The sequence below is a fragment of the Marmota marmota genome, unplaced genomic scaffold (assembly GCF_001458135.2).
Source record: "Marmota marmota marmota unplaced genomic scaffold, marMar, whole genome shotgun sequence".
Taxonomy (NCBI): domain Eukaryota; kingdom Metazoa; phylum Chordata; class Mammalia; order Rodentia; family Sciuridae; genus Marmota; species Marmota marmota.
This window is the reverse complement of record NW_026000108.1, coordinates 384,287-398,831: the sequence shown is the minus strand read 5'-3', so window position 1 is coordinate 398,831 and position 14,545 is coordinate 384,287. Positions and strand designations below refer to the sequence as shown.

General features: G+C 45.6%; 1 long non-coding RNA gene across 1 annotated transcript in view; it reads right to left on the bottom strand.

The window, feature by feature from the left end:
* LOC125610879 overlaps positions 1-12,782 on the bottom strand; it is a 23,048-nt gene extending 10,266 nt beyond the window's left edge. The window contains exons 1-3 of the long non-coding RNA XR_007340928.1: positions 12,221-12,782; positions 10,851-10,906; positions 452-670 (exon numbers count right to left, since the gene is read on the bottom strand). This is a non-coding gene — a long non-coding RNA (uncharacterized LOC125610879). The remainder of the gene's footprint in view (positions 1-451; positions 671-10,850; positions 10,907-12,220) is intronic.
* Positions 12,783-14,545: the final 1,763 nt, after the last annotated feature.

The window sequence follows — 14,545 nt, the reverse complement described above, 5'->3', positions numbered from 1 at the left end:
GAGGGATGAGGAGGGCAGGAGGAGCGGGAGGAGTGGGGAGCAGGAGGAGGGATGCAGGAGGAGGGAGGCAGGAGGTGGGATGCAGGAGGAGGGAGGCAGGAGGTGGGATGCAGGAGGAGGGATGCAGAAGGTGGGAGGCAGGAGGAGGGAGGCAAAAGGTTGGAGGCAAAAGGTTGGAGGCAGGGAGTGGGATGCAGGAGGTAGAATGCAGGAGATGATAAGCAGGAAGTGGGATTCAGGTGCTGGGATGTGGAGGTGGGAATCAGGAGATGAGTGGCGGGGGGTGGGATGCACATGGGGATCCTGCAGGATGCTTGCAGCAGGAGGTGGTTGATGGGATGCCTGGGGCGAATGGGCCTACCCTGACAAGGCACAGGCTTTCTGAGAGCACACCAATTTATTCGTGGTCCGAAATATCTTTGTTCTGGCAGCACATAATGTGTTCATTTACCTGAGCGCTCACCGCAGCTGTCCCCCGTCCTGAGCAGGAGAGTCAGACTTCTGCTCCCACCAGTGTAGGAATGGGCAAAGTGCCTCTCCCCCAGGAAGAACCCTCCCTCTGGCCGGGGTGCTGGAAGGACTCCTGAGACCAGAGGTGCAGGCTGATGAGTCCAGTGCATGTCAGACAATGGTCGTCCACAGACCTGAATAGACATGCCAGATGAGGGGTCTAAAAAGGAAGAAATATTAAAAGCAGTCATATGAGGGGGAAACCTTTCTGAAAATAAATTATGTTTGGCTTAATCGCCATGTTTTCCAGATGGCCACAAATAAATGGAATATTCTGCAGATCAGAGTGTCCATCCCTCGCCTCTCCAGAAGGACCCCTCAGGCCTTCCAGGGACTGCCATTCCATCTAGGCAGGCTCCACTGGGCAGAAGGCTTGGGCCAGAGCTGCTCTGGAAGGGCTGCTCCCCTAGGCCGGGATGCCTGGGGCCCGGGCCCCCCTCTCACACCCACCAGCCTCCGGCAGAGCAGAAGCTCAGAGGCAGCCCCACCTGTTCATGGTAGGAGCGCCCAGGGGAGGTCACTGTCACTCAGATTCCCAGTCTCCAGATCCCTTTGCCACAAGGCCACATATTTGTCCCCCACCCCAGGGGAATAGGAACGACCCTGGGGGAGGGTCTTGGACACTTGCTGGTGACAGTCCTCTTGCTTTGGTAAGCATAACTCAGGTTATTTTTTCCTTAAGTGCGTGACTTCGCGCTCTCCCACACTGAAGCTCACCCGCCACTGCGCGCCCACCCACACATGCTGCTGCTCCTGCTGGCGCCCACTCTCCTTCCCTGCCATCCCTTTCCATTCCTCAAGGCTGGGCTGGGAATGGGAAGGCTCTGAAGCCTCTCTAGGCCCAAGCAGCAGTGCCCTTAGGTGCTTGTCACCAGATAAAGGTGAGGGTACCTCTTACAGAGGACCCGGCAGGAGCCCCTGGGATCTTCCTATGTGGCACGTGTGCCCTGGACATCAGCTCCTCACAGCTAATGGTCAGGAGGGCATACCACTGGGGCCCTGTGTGCCAAACCTTATCCTAAAAGCAGTCACTTCCTGGAGGAAGATTGGGCTTAGGGCCTGCCTCTGTGCTCTGTGGTGCTGGCCTGAGTCTTGCTGCATGCACCAGGAGCTCAGTTGCTCTCCTGGAGTCTGAGACAAGGCAGGAGTGACGCTCTGCCCTGGGTGGTGTGTGCGGGAGTTCATAACCCAGACAGCAGGTGGGCAGTGGGACAGACTTGATCTCCCTCCAGACACATCCTGCTGCTGCTGCCTGCTGACTGTCCACCCTTCTGTGCTCAGGGTCCCAAATGCAGCCTTCTCTAAACTCGACATGGTCCTTCTCAGATGACTGGTTGGCCCTAGCCCACCCACCGTGGAGTTCTGCCCACATATATCACCAAGCCCTTCATCTCAGCACTGTCTGCAGAATGATCTCACTCACTGTATTCACCAGAGGCTGTCAGTCATAGCCAGCACTGCCCGGTGCCAGGAATGCCAGCGTGCCTGTCTGCACTGCCTCTCCTGGCTCAGGCCCTGACCTGGGGTACCTGGAGGAAGCAGAGAGCCTTCACCTTCTTTGTCTCATTCAGACCCTGGAAATGCGGTCCTATGATGCATGCAGAGCACACTGCCTGTGAACCAGCTATATTTTGCACAATGCAAACCACGTGGGGCCAGTGGCTGCTGACCACCAGCCTAGAACAGCCTCTTGCACACAGGCTTCCTGGTTTTGAGTTAGGACGGATGTTGAGCATGTAGTGCATGATGATGTGACATAGGTGCCTGCAGCCACCTGTTGGCACTGTCATTAAAATTCAGACATTTAAAATTCAAAGTTTGATTTTCTTTCCCTCACTTGGTCCATGTGTCTTCTATCTTTAAAGATGTAAATAGCCTGAGCTTCCCTGCACTCTTTCCCCACCTGCAGTTACCGCACACTTGATGTGGTGGTGTGCACCGTCCCAGGCCTGTTTCTGGGCTCTGTGTAATTGAGTGTGCCCACACATGGTACCTGGCATTTTTTTGCCCATCAAACACATGAGAGTGCAGTACACCACATTTAATCTTTTGAATATGCTTTTTGTACTTGACATGCATTTTCGAGTCTTGTGTGGTACGTGTGACCGACACTGGTCACTGGCTCACTCCTTCTGATGTAGTGCCTCCCATTGTTGGGTGTCCCCTGTGGAGGGGCTTTCAACACATTTCCTTTTTCACTATCATAATTGGTACTGCAGTGAAAATCCATGTCCCCCAAAGGTTCCTGTATGGGAAGCTCTGTCCCCAGGGTGGCAGTAGAAAGAGGTGTGGGAACTTTAAGAGCTGGGGTTAGTGAAAGGTCCTGAGGTCACGGGGGCTCCTTACCCTCAGATGGGAGCTGGCCTCTATAAGAATATCAAGCCTGGTCTCCCTGTCTCTTGCTCCTGTCTGGCCAAGAGGGCTCTCCCTCTCACACCCCACCATGATGCCATCTGCTATGTTGGTATGAGGCACAAGAACCCAGCAGATGCTACCCCATATCACCTCCCAAATTGTGAGCCAAGTAACCTGCCTTTTTGTACAAAGCACCCAGCTTCAGGCAATGTGTTACAGCCAAAGAAAACAGTAAGCATCTGCCTTCTAGCTCACCTGGGCCCTAGGCCTAGATGTGGCTGGGGTATATATACTGGGCTCTGTGGGCACTGCAGAGTTGCAGTGCACAGTGAAGGTTCAACAGTGCAGGTGTATGCTGCTTATACCCATGGGCATAGGGTGCCACCCCCTGCCTCCCAGTGCTGTGCTGCTCTCAGTGCTGTGAGGTGTTGTCTCATCCCTAATTTGCATCCCCACGATTGCTAATAAGTGCCTTTCCTGACTATTCAGCATATTTTGTGCTCCTATCCTCTAGCTTTTAAAAAAATTGCTTTTTAAAATTTTGGATTGATTTTTAGGAGTTCATTACCCAGGCTCTAGACATCACTGTCTCTGTCCATTTTCTTTTTTTCTTTTTTTTAAAGAGAGAGAGAGAATTTTTTTAATATTTATTTTTTAGTTTTCAGTGGACACAACATCTTTATTTTATTTTTATGTGGTGTTGAGGATCGAACCCAGCGCCCCGCGCATGCCAGGCGAGCGCATTACCGCTTGAGCCACATCCCCAGTCCTGTCTCTGTCCATTTTCTGTTGCCACAACAGAACAGCTGAGGCTGGGAAACTTATACACTAGAGAGGTTACATGGGCTCCTGATTCTGAAGGCTGGGAAGTCCCAGGTTGCTGGCCAGAGCTGTGGAGCTGAGCCACCCTGGACAGAAGGCAGAAGAACAAGAGAGCAAGGAAGGCCATTGTACTAGGGTTCTCTAGAGGAACAGAATCAACAGGAAGTGTGATTATAAAAGGAGGACTTATTAGGTTGGCTTACACGACCAGAAGCTGCATAGTCTACAATGGCCGTCTGCAGGCTGGAGAGCTGGGAGAACCAGTAGCTGCGCAGTCCAAGAGGCTGAAGCCCCAGAACAAGAGGGATCCACGGTGCTACCCTAGTCTGAGACCAAAGGCTTTTGGACAATCACTGGCAGGGCCCACTTTGAAAGAGTGAAGGAGGGAGAGTCTGATATCCTCAGACGATTGCAGCAGCAATCAAGAATGCATTCAAGAAGAATGGAGCTTGCATTTATTGCTGTTTCCTTGTTCTTCCAATCTTTGTTCCATCCACACCATTATTCCATTGGTTGGTGCTGCCCACCAGGGAGGGTCTCCATTTCAGTTGGTTATCCCACATGCCAATCATTCCTAGACACACCCTCATTGACACACCCATAAACCTCTTAATCATTGGTAATCTTAATCCAATCAAGTTGACAATTCAAATTGACCATTAAAGCTGTGCTGTCTCTTCCTGGGTCCCATGCCACCATGCATGGACCTGCAGTAATGGCACTGATCCATCACCTCCAGGAGGTCCTGCTTCCCAGCACTGCTGTTTGGGATGAAGCTTCATGTTCTGCTATAGCACCACTTGCCCCACAGCAAGTGTCCTCATTTGGCAAGAAGGCATTCGCATTCATTAAGCTGTCCTGCGAGGCCTGTGTGTTCCAACCATTGCTGAGGAAGTCCTCCCTCCTGAAGTTCCTGCCTCCTGAATATCCTCCTTCCATAAATCCTGCTTCCTGAAGATCCTCCCTCCAGAAGGGCTTCCTCCTGAAGGTCCTTAACCTGAAGTCCTTTCTCCTGAAGATCCTCCCCACAATCCTAAGTCAAACTCATACTGTGGGGTGTATGGGTTTGAAACTGTCCCAGCTTCTGCCTGCTGCCCTGCACTTAGGCCCACAGCAGTGGTGGGAAGGCGCCCCTGTGCCTGCCTGCCTCTGGCTCCCTCAGCCAGGCTAGCTGTCTTCCCAGGGCTCCAGTATGGCCTCTCCTGGAGCTGGGGTGTCTGTGGAGAGTGTCGTCACTGTCCCTATTGGTGAGTCTGAATGTTCTCCCCAGCAGCTCTGAATTGCTTCCCACTATGGTTTTCTTCCCCTTTCCCTCAACATGAGCAGCTAACGGACAGGATGTCATCCCAGGTTTTGACAGAGGGAAACCATTTTTTCACTGAGCTCCAGGGTGCTGGGAGGTTCAGGGTTTCTTCCTCGTGCCACCATATCCTTGTGTCTCTGGATGTGACCTCTGCAGTCAGTCCTGGGCCTCCTTTCTCTCCTCTCAAGTCCCTGCACACAGCTGCCCTGGGTCTGCCCCAGTGTGTCCTCCCTGAGGCCACTGTCCTGCACTTGCCAGAGGACCTACCTCTGTGGGCCAGTCACCTCTGTTCCCTGTTGCCACCTACGCCCCATTCCTCCCTCTGCCAGCAGTGCTGGAGAGGCTGCCTCGGAGTCGAGGATGCCATCCTGTGCGTCAGAGGTGGGACTGTGGCTGTGGATTCTGGTCTTTCCATCCCACCTTGGAATGTGAGCCGTGCTCTCAGTGTTTCAGTGAGTGTCTGATTCCCTCAGCTGGCTTTCAAGGGAACCCTTCACTCTGGAACTGCAGGGTCGGTTCTGGGAGGGCTATCTTATTTTATTTCTCCAGTGATTCTCTTCTTGTTTTCTCTGTTCTGCACGGTTGGACTCCTGCTACTGGAAGCCTGGACTCTGGGTCTCAACCCTCCATTCTCTTTGTTATTTTCCTGCATCTATCTTTTTTCTGCCTAATGTTCCCCAGAAGCCTATGCTCTGAAGGCTTTGTACCCAGGGTGGCAGTGCTAAGAGGAGGTGGGAACTGATGGGTGGTCTGTGGTCACTAGGGCTACTCTTGAAAGGACCATGGGGCCCTGGCTCCCTCGTAGGCTCCTGTATGTGCCAGCCATGAGGCAAGAAGCTTTGTTCCCCCCTGGGCTCCTGCTGTGATGGGCCAACTCTCCAAAGGACCAAAGCCATGGATCCAACAGAAACCTCTAAAATCAAAACCACTAAAATTGTGAGTCAGAATAGACCTTTTCTCTTACCAGCTAATTATCTTAGGCATTGCAGTATAGTGATGGAGAGCTGACTAAAGCAGAAAACTCATACCAGGAAGTGGGGCCTTGTGATTACTATACGCCTGATGCTGTGGAAGAGCCTTTGGAACTGGTTTTCAGGAGGAATTTAGAAAAGTTGGAAGGCGTGAACTAGAGAAAGCCTGGAATGCTGCTATCAGAGCTTTATCAAGATTCTGGTGGAGGGCTCATAAGACCAGAATGCTGATAGTAATATGAACAGCAGAGGCCACATTCCTGAGATTTCAGATGGAAGTGAGGATTCCATTGGGAGCTGGATTGGGAAGGCCACCTGCATTGCACCATGGCAAAGAACTTGACTGTATTTGTCCATGTCCTGAGACTTCATGGGAGGCTAAGCTTTTGAGTGACAGGTTTTGAGGGGATTCAAGATGGCAGGCTAGAGGGAGGCTGCGTTTCCAGTGGCTCCATGGCTGGGGATCCAAGCAGGGGGAGTGTTGCTCTCAGTGAGGTGGGTGAAAGAGGGAATTCACTCAAATTCAATATCAGACAGTCAGTCTCTTAGAGACTCAGAAATTCGGTGCATTAAACCAAGAACAAGAAAGAGCACGTTGGGGGCAGTGGCACATGTCTGTAATCTCAGAGGTTCAGGAGGCTGAGGCAGGAGGATCATGAGTTCAAAGCCAGCCGCAGCAAAAGAGAGACCCTGTCTCTAGATAAAATACAGAAAAGGGCTGGGGATGTGGCTCAGTGGTTAGTGCCCCTGAGTTCGATCCCCAGTACCCCACCCCCTCAAGTAAGAAAGAGCACATTGGGGCCGAGCTGGTTGCAGCAGCAGCAAGGCTGGTTCACCAAGGTGAGGGGACCACGGAGAGAAGCACAATGGACAGATCTGGCACAGGAAAACCTACAGATCCCACAGCAGCCTGGACGCGGGATCCAGAGGCGGCACAGTAAACTGGTTGGCCACGCGCCCTGTTTCCCAACCTGCTGCAGAGAGTGGAGCCAGGAGCCTCGCTGCAGCTTGCTGCGGGAGCTGGAAGCGCGTAGCCAACACTGCCCTGTTGTCCTGGCAAGCGCCTACAATGTGGCCTCGGGTGTACCTAGCAGAACACAAGTGACGCGGCACAGAGAAGACTGTACCCAGGGGAGCGCGAGTCAGAAAGGAGGAGAGTGCAGCTCACTTTCCCTTGGAGCCTGGGGGCTCAGGTGACCAGCTGAAGAGGGCCGGGAACCCAGACCTGTTGATGGGACATACGCTCAGGGACTAAGCCTGGGAAGACTGCGTCTTGGGCAGTACCGTGTGGGACCTGAGAGGAGTGGCTCACCTGTCCCTCAGGTAGAACCCGCAGGAGCTCCTGAGATCCAGACTCCCAGCAGAGCCCGGCATCTGTGAAGGCCTAAGGTGGGTTGGTCTAACCTCTCCAGAACAGATACCACCCAAAGGTCCCAAAGGCTGATTAGTCCTGATCCCTATCACCAGAACTTCCCTCTTGGGACTTGCAGCAGCTGCACCCTGGGAGTGCACTGATCTGGTCTCTTTGGAGAAAACTTCAACTGACAATACTTCTCATCCCATCCTACCTCATACTCAGGAGAAGAGAAGCTAAGAGCTTCACTCTTAGGCCACTCCAACTGGCAGCTCAGTGAGCAACACAAAAAGAGGTAGGGGTTAACAATGTCCAGACCCTTGCCTGCGCTCTCCTCTCCCTTTCTCTCCATAGCAAATAAGAAACAGAAAGAAGGGCAGTCAGGCATAGGCAGGGACCATCCAATTGTGTCCACCTCAGTAGAAACAAGTCTTTCATTTTTCATAAAGAATTTTTTTCCTTTTTTATTTTATTTATTCATTTATTTATTTTTTGGTGTTCTTGCCATGCTGATTGGTTTTCAGACATGCATATATATACATATTTGCTTCTTTTTTTCTAATTTTTAGCACTTTTTACAATAGGTATTTTTCCTTGTCTTTCAAGAATAGGGCTTTTGGGGGTTTTTTACTTTTGTTTTTGTTTGTTTCTACCATTTCTCTTCCTCTCCGGTCTTCTCTCACTAACATCCATTCTGTTGTTTTCTCTTTCTTGCTCCCTTTACTTTTTTTTTTTAATCTCCCTCTCCTTCTTTACAGCCATCACTTGTACATCTCTTCTGCATTATTTCCGTTCACATTTTGAACACTCTAAACTTTCTTCTACCCTCCTTCACATTGTTTCTCTTAATGAACTGTATTTTTACCATTATTTCTATTTGCTTTTTGTAATTCCTGCCCTCACCATTTATGTTGTTGCACTTATTAGTTCTGTGGATGACGTCGTTGACACCTGCTGTTTACTTTGTGTGCCAGATTTAGTTCATGACTACTTGTTGCTTTTGTTGTTGTCAACTGCTGACACCACCATTCCTATTTTTGTGATGATCAGTGTTGTAGATGTCATAGCAGTCACCAGGCATTTATCTTAATGCTGTATATTGTTTGCTTCAGTTGTTACTATTTGTTTCCCCCTTTTCTGTGAGGTGGTGAGAATCTACAGGGATGATACAAGTTCCCAGGATAGATATTCTTCTGCTAAACCAAATCTAGCCAAAAGACAGTAATCTTACTCCACACACAAATTAACCACACTCAAACATCAGCTATACTTTAATGCAAAGAACATAAGAGACAACCCTCCCAATCTAATGACTAAGCCTCAAGTAGGAATGTTTCTGGGGCACTCCAGGTCCCACTCACAGACATCCACTCCTATAGCAAAATGAGAGAATCAACACAAAGACCATGGATATAATACGTACAAGGGATCTCAATCTAGATTACTCAGGACACTTTGGCAAAAGAAAGCTGTGCCCAAAAAAGTATCCCCCCAAGAATGAAGGAGAAATCCATCCTAACAGATATATATAAAACCCAACACAGGAATGTAAAAGATGAAAAACCAAGGTAAAATGGTGCCTCCTAAAGTTTATAATTGACCAGAAACTGACTAAAGATATTGAAGTGGAAAAAATATCAGAGAAAGAATTTGAAAGAATGATTGTAAAAATTATCAAGGAACTCCAAGAGAACACAGAACAACTGAATGAATTAAGGAAGTTAGTACAGAATATGAATGAGAAATTTAATAAGGAGATAGAGATATTGAAAATAACCAAACAGAATTCTTAGAAATTAAAGACACAGTAAATCAAACAAAAAGTTCAGTTGAAAGTCTAATAGAGTAGATCAACAGAATCTCAGAGCTGGAGGACAAAGTGGCTGGCCTTGAACATTCAGACAGTACTGAAGAAAAGAAAATAAGAACCATGACCAGAAGAACTCTAGGACAATATTAAGAGACCAAATTTAAAAATCATTGGAATTGAAGAGGAGTGTGAGATGTAGGCAAATGGCATAAATAACCTCTTTTGGAAAATTTCCAAACCTTGAGTGTTGCGAGCCGTCCATGGGCTGTGGTGTGAGCTATGTACATCTGAGCATATGAGGGGACTGTGTGGCGTTGCACACTGATTGGGCGGTGTAATGCAAATATGCCATTTCTCTTACTGTGCCTGTGACCCCACACCACACCTGAGATGGTGTGCCATGATGGTCTGAACTCTTCAATTAATCAACATAGGCTGGAAGAATGGAATACAACAACTATATATTGTTACCTTATAGGCAAAGAGAGCCTCGGGCTGAAAGTGAGAGGGTGGAAATTGATATATCTTGCAAATGAACCCTGCAAACAAGCAGGAGTTGTTACGCTCATATTTTACTATTTTGGTCATCTTTTTCACTGCCATGACCAAAAGACCTGACAGGAACAATTTCACAGGAGGAAAAGTTTATTTGGGGGCTCATGGTTTCAGAGGTCTCAGTCCATAGACGGCTGGCTCCATTTCTTAGGGGTCGAGGTAAGGCAGAACATCATTGTGGAAGAATGTGGTAGAGGGAAGCAGCTCACATGCTGAGCAGAAAGGAGAGAGAGAGAGAGAGAGAGAGAGAGAGAGAGAGAATTTTTTAATAATTATTTTTCATTTTTTTTCAGTGGACTGACTCTACTTACCAGATGCAAAATATATACTCCAAAGGCACACCCTTTGACCTACCTCCTCCAGCCATACCCTAACTACCATCAGTTACCACTCAATTAATCCTGTCAGGGCATTAATTCAGTTTAGGTAAGGCAAGGCTCTTGTTTGTTTTTATGGTGCTGGGGATTGAACCCAGGGCCTTATTAAGGCAAGGCAAGCACTCTACCAACTGAGCTATATCCCCAGCCTTCTTTCTTTCTTTCTCTCTTTCTTTTTTTTAAGAGAGAGAGAGAGAGAGAGAGAGAGAGGAGAGAGAGAGAGAATTTTTTAATAATTATTTTTCATTTTTTTCAGTGGACACAACATCTTTATTTTATTTTTATGTGGTGCTGAGGATCGAACCCAGTGCCCCGCACATGCCAGGCGAGCGCTCTACCACTTGAGCCACATCCCCAGGCCGCCTTCCTTCCTTCCTTCCTTCCTTCCTTCCTTCCTTCCTTCCTTCCTTCCTTCCTTCCTTCCTTCCTTTCTCTCTCTCTCTCTCTCTCTCTTTCTTTCTTTCTTTCGCTGGAGATTGAACCCAGGGTGTGTAAAGCTCTTGTAACACAATAATTTCTCCTCCAAACCTTCTTGCATTGTCTCACAGGAGCTTTTGGGGGACACCTCACATCTAAATTAGAACACTGACAAAGCATACTTCAAGCCAAAGTTATTCAGAAGAGACAAAGAAGGTCACTTAATGCCAGTGAAGGGAAAATTCAGGTATAATGATAGTAAATATTTATGCCCCAAATGTTGGTGCACTTAATTGCATAGAACAGACACAACTTGAATTAAAGACTCAAATGATTCCCAGTACAGTAAAAAAAATACTGGGTGATTTAAACACACCTCTTTCACCAGTAGATAGGTCATCCAGTCATAAATTCAGTAAAGGTTCTTTGGACCTGAAAAATATAAATATAATTCCATATAAATCAAATGGATTTAACAGGTATCTATAGAATAGTTCATCCCAAAACAGCTGAATATACTGTTTTCTCAGTGGCTCATAAAACATTCTCAAAAATAGACTATGTTTCAGGACACAAAGCAACTCTTAGCAAATACAAAAAAATTATATAATTCATTGCATCTTATCATATTATAATGGAACAAAATTAGAAATGAACACCAAAAACCCCCAAAGAAATTATATAAAAACATGGAGATTGAAAAATACAGATGACAGAATAAATAAGGAGAGAAATGAAAAGATTCTTAGAATCAAATAAAAATAGTGATACAACATAGCAGAACTTCTGGGACACTAAGATGGTTGTTCTAAGAGGAAAGTTTATAGTTATGAGTGCCTACATAATAAAATCAGAAAGAGACAAAATAAACAATCTAATTATGAATCTCAAAATATTTGAATAACAATGACAAACCTATTCCAAAACCAGTAAAAGAAAGGAAAAAAATTGAGATCAGAGCCAAAATCCATGAAATAGAGAATAAAAAAATACAAAGAATCAATGAAATGAAGAGTTGGTTCTTTGAAAAGATAAACAAAATTGATAAGCTTAGTCAAACAAATCAAAATAAATAGAAAACACAAATTAATAAAATTAGAGATGAAAAAGGAGAAATCACCACAGACATTACAGAAATTCAGAGGATCATCATTGACTATTTTGAAGACTTATAATCCAATAAATAGGAAAATCTAGAATAAATGGACACATTTTTAGAAACATGTGACCTGCCAAATTTGAATCAAAATTTAGGAAATCTAAATAGATCAACAACTAACAATGAGATAGAAGCTCTAATAAAAAGTCTTCCAACAAGTAAAGCCCAGAACCAGATGCATTCCTACCTGAATTCTATCAGACCTTTAAAGAAGAATTAACACCAATACTCCTCAAATTATTCCATGAAAGAGGGATGGAACATTTCCAAATTCATTCTATGAAGCCAGTATCATGCTCATACCAAAAACAGATAAGGACATATCAAGGAAAGAAAATCACAGACCAATATCACTGAAGAACTTAGATGCAAAAATCCTTAATAAAATTAGCAAATTGTATTCAATAGCATATTAAGAAGATTGTACATCATGACCAAATTCTTTTTATCCCGGGGATGCAATAATGGTTTAACACATGCAAATCAATAAATGTAATTTACTACACTGTCGCATCTCAGGACTAAACCAGTCAGGGCAACTCCAAGTGAATTTGGGGAATAAATAAAGACACAGAACCAGAAAGTACCTTTTCTTTGGGTTCAGTGATGGCTCCTCAGCTATAGCTCCCACAAATGGGGGAAGACAGGCAAGAAAGAGAACAAGGAGCATGTGCTGAACCCTTTTATTGGGTGAGTGGAACTCAACGCCCCCCCGCGGGTGACACCTATATCTGAAGTCATGCTTCATTATCTGAGTGGGGTAATGCCCAAGTTACTACTACCTGGCACTGCTGTGCCAGACCAGGCAATTATTGGTCAGAACCTGGTGCTTCAGGACTTAAGGGCATTTGCATCCAGGGCAGCTCCCAACATCACACAACTAGACTTAAAGACAAAAATCACTTAGTGATCTCAATAGAAGCAGAGAAAGCCTTGACAAAAATTCAGCACCTATTAATGATAAAAACACTGAAGAATCTAGGAGTAGAAGGTGAAAGGAAAGTGACCACGACACTCGGAGCAACCAAGAGGTCTTTATTGTGGTGGTGTCTGATTAACAGGGAAGAAAGAGAAAAGAGAGAGAGAGAAAGAGAGAAAGAGAGAGAGACAGAGAGAGAGAGAGAGAGCGAGCAAACTGGGGGGGGGGAGGGAGAGAAAGTGTGTGGGGGTGCAGCAGGAGAGAGTTTTTATAGCCAAAATCTAATGGGGTCTCTGGGTCTGAAAGCTGCCTTGTTGGCATACAGTGATTGGATCACACAGTAGTTGCTAAGGGTGTGTCTTCTGCCTTTAGGCAGACTGGGCAGGGATCAGATGTGGGTTTCTGTTTCACTAGACGGGTGGGGATCCAGTGTTCAGCCTTGAGTGGGGTTGAGTGTTCAGCCTTGAGGCAAACAAGTAATTAGGAACCAGACAGGTGAGGGTCTGGTATTCAGCCCACCCTGAAGCTAACATTTGTTCAGCCTGCCCTACTGAATAAATGATATATCTTAATATTAATATGTATTAAGATATTAATATTTCTTAATATCATAAAGGCTATATATGAAAAACTCAAAGCCAACATTACAGTGCATGGGGAAAATCTGAGAGGATTTTTTAAAAATCTGCAACAGCCAGGCACAATGGCACATGCCTGTAATTCCAGGAGCTTGGGAGGCTGAGGCAGGAGGAGCGTAAGATTAAAGCCAGCCTCAGCAACTTAGCAAGGTTCTAATCAATTCTGTATCAAAAACTTCAAAAAATGGACATAGGATGTGGCTCAGTGGTTAAGCACCCCTGGGTCCAAATCACAGTACCAATAAATAAATAAATACATAAATAAATATATTAATTATGTAAATAAATAAAAAATAAAAGCAGGAACAAGACAAGAATATCTGCTCTTACTACTCCTATTCAATATAGTGGTAGAAATTCTAGCCAGAGAAATTATTCAAGAAAAGGAAATAATAATGATGAAGATAGGAAAGGTTAGAAATCAAATTATTGCTGTTTGCAGATGATATGATTCTATTCTTACAAAATCCAAAAGGCTCCACCAAAGACTGCTAGAGCTAATAAATAACTTCAGCAAAGTATCAGATTAAAAAATCCATGTTAAAAACTCAATAGCCAAATAGATTCACCAATAATGAATCTACTGAGAAAGAAATCAGGAAATCAATCCCATTCACAATAGTCTGAAATAAATAAAATACCTACTAATAAATCTAACCAAATTTATTCTGATTATTCAGATTTTTATAGAGGTGAAAAGACATCTACCGTGGAAACTATAGAACATGAAAGAAATTGAAGAAGACACAAGAAGATGGAAAGACCTCCCATGTTCATGGATAGGAAGAGTTAATATTGTTAAAATGGCCAAACAATCAAAAGCAATAGACAGATTCAATGCAATCTCCATCAAAGTATCAATGACATTCTTCACAGAACTAGAAAAAGCAGTCCTTGGCTGGGGTTGTGGTTCAGTGGTAGAGCACTTGCCTCCTACGGGTGAGGCACTGGATTCTGTCCTCAGTACCACATAAAAATAAATAAATAAAATAAAGGTATTGTGTCCATCTACGACTAAAAATGTATTCTTAAAAAATTTTTAAATATATTTGGAAGAAGAGAAGACCCAGAACAGTCAAAGCAATTCTAAGCCAAAAAAGCAATGTTGGAGACATCACAATACCTGATTTCAAATTAGACCACAGAGATAGAGTAACAAAACTGCATAAAAACCAGACACACAGACCAGTTGTACAGAGTGTGAAGAGAGCCTCCTGGGCTGCCACCTTGCTGTGCTGCAGTCCTCTTTTCTCCCCAGCTCCTCCCTGTGGGGTGGAAATGTTCACCTGTGCCTGTCCTGCCATCCTGTCCTGTAAATTTGTCACTTTCTTTTTTGACCTTTACAGAGCTCACAG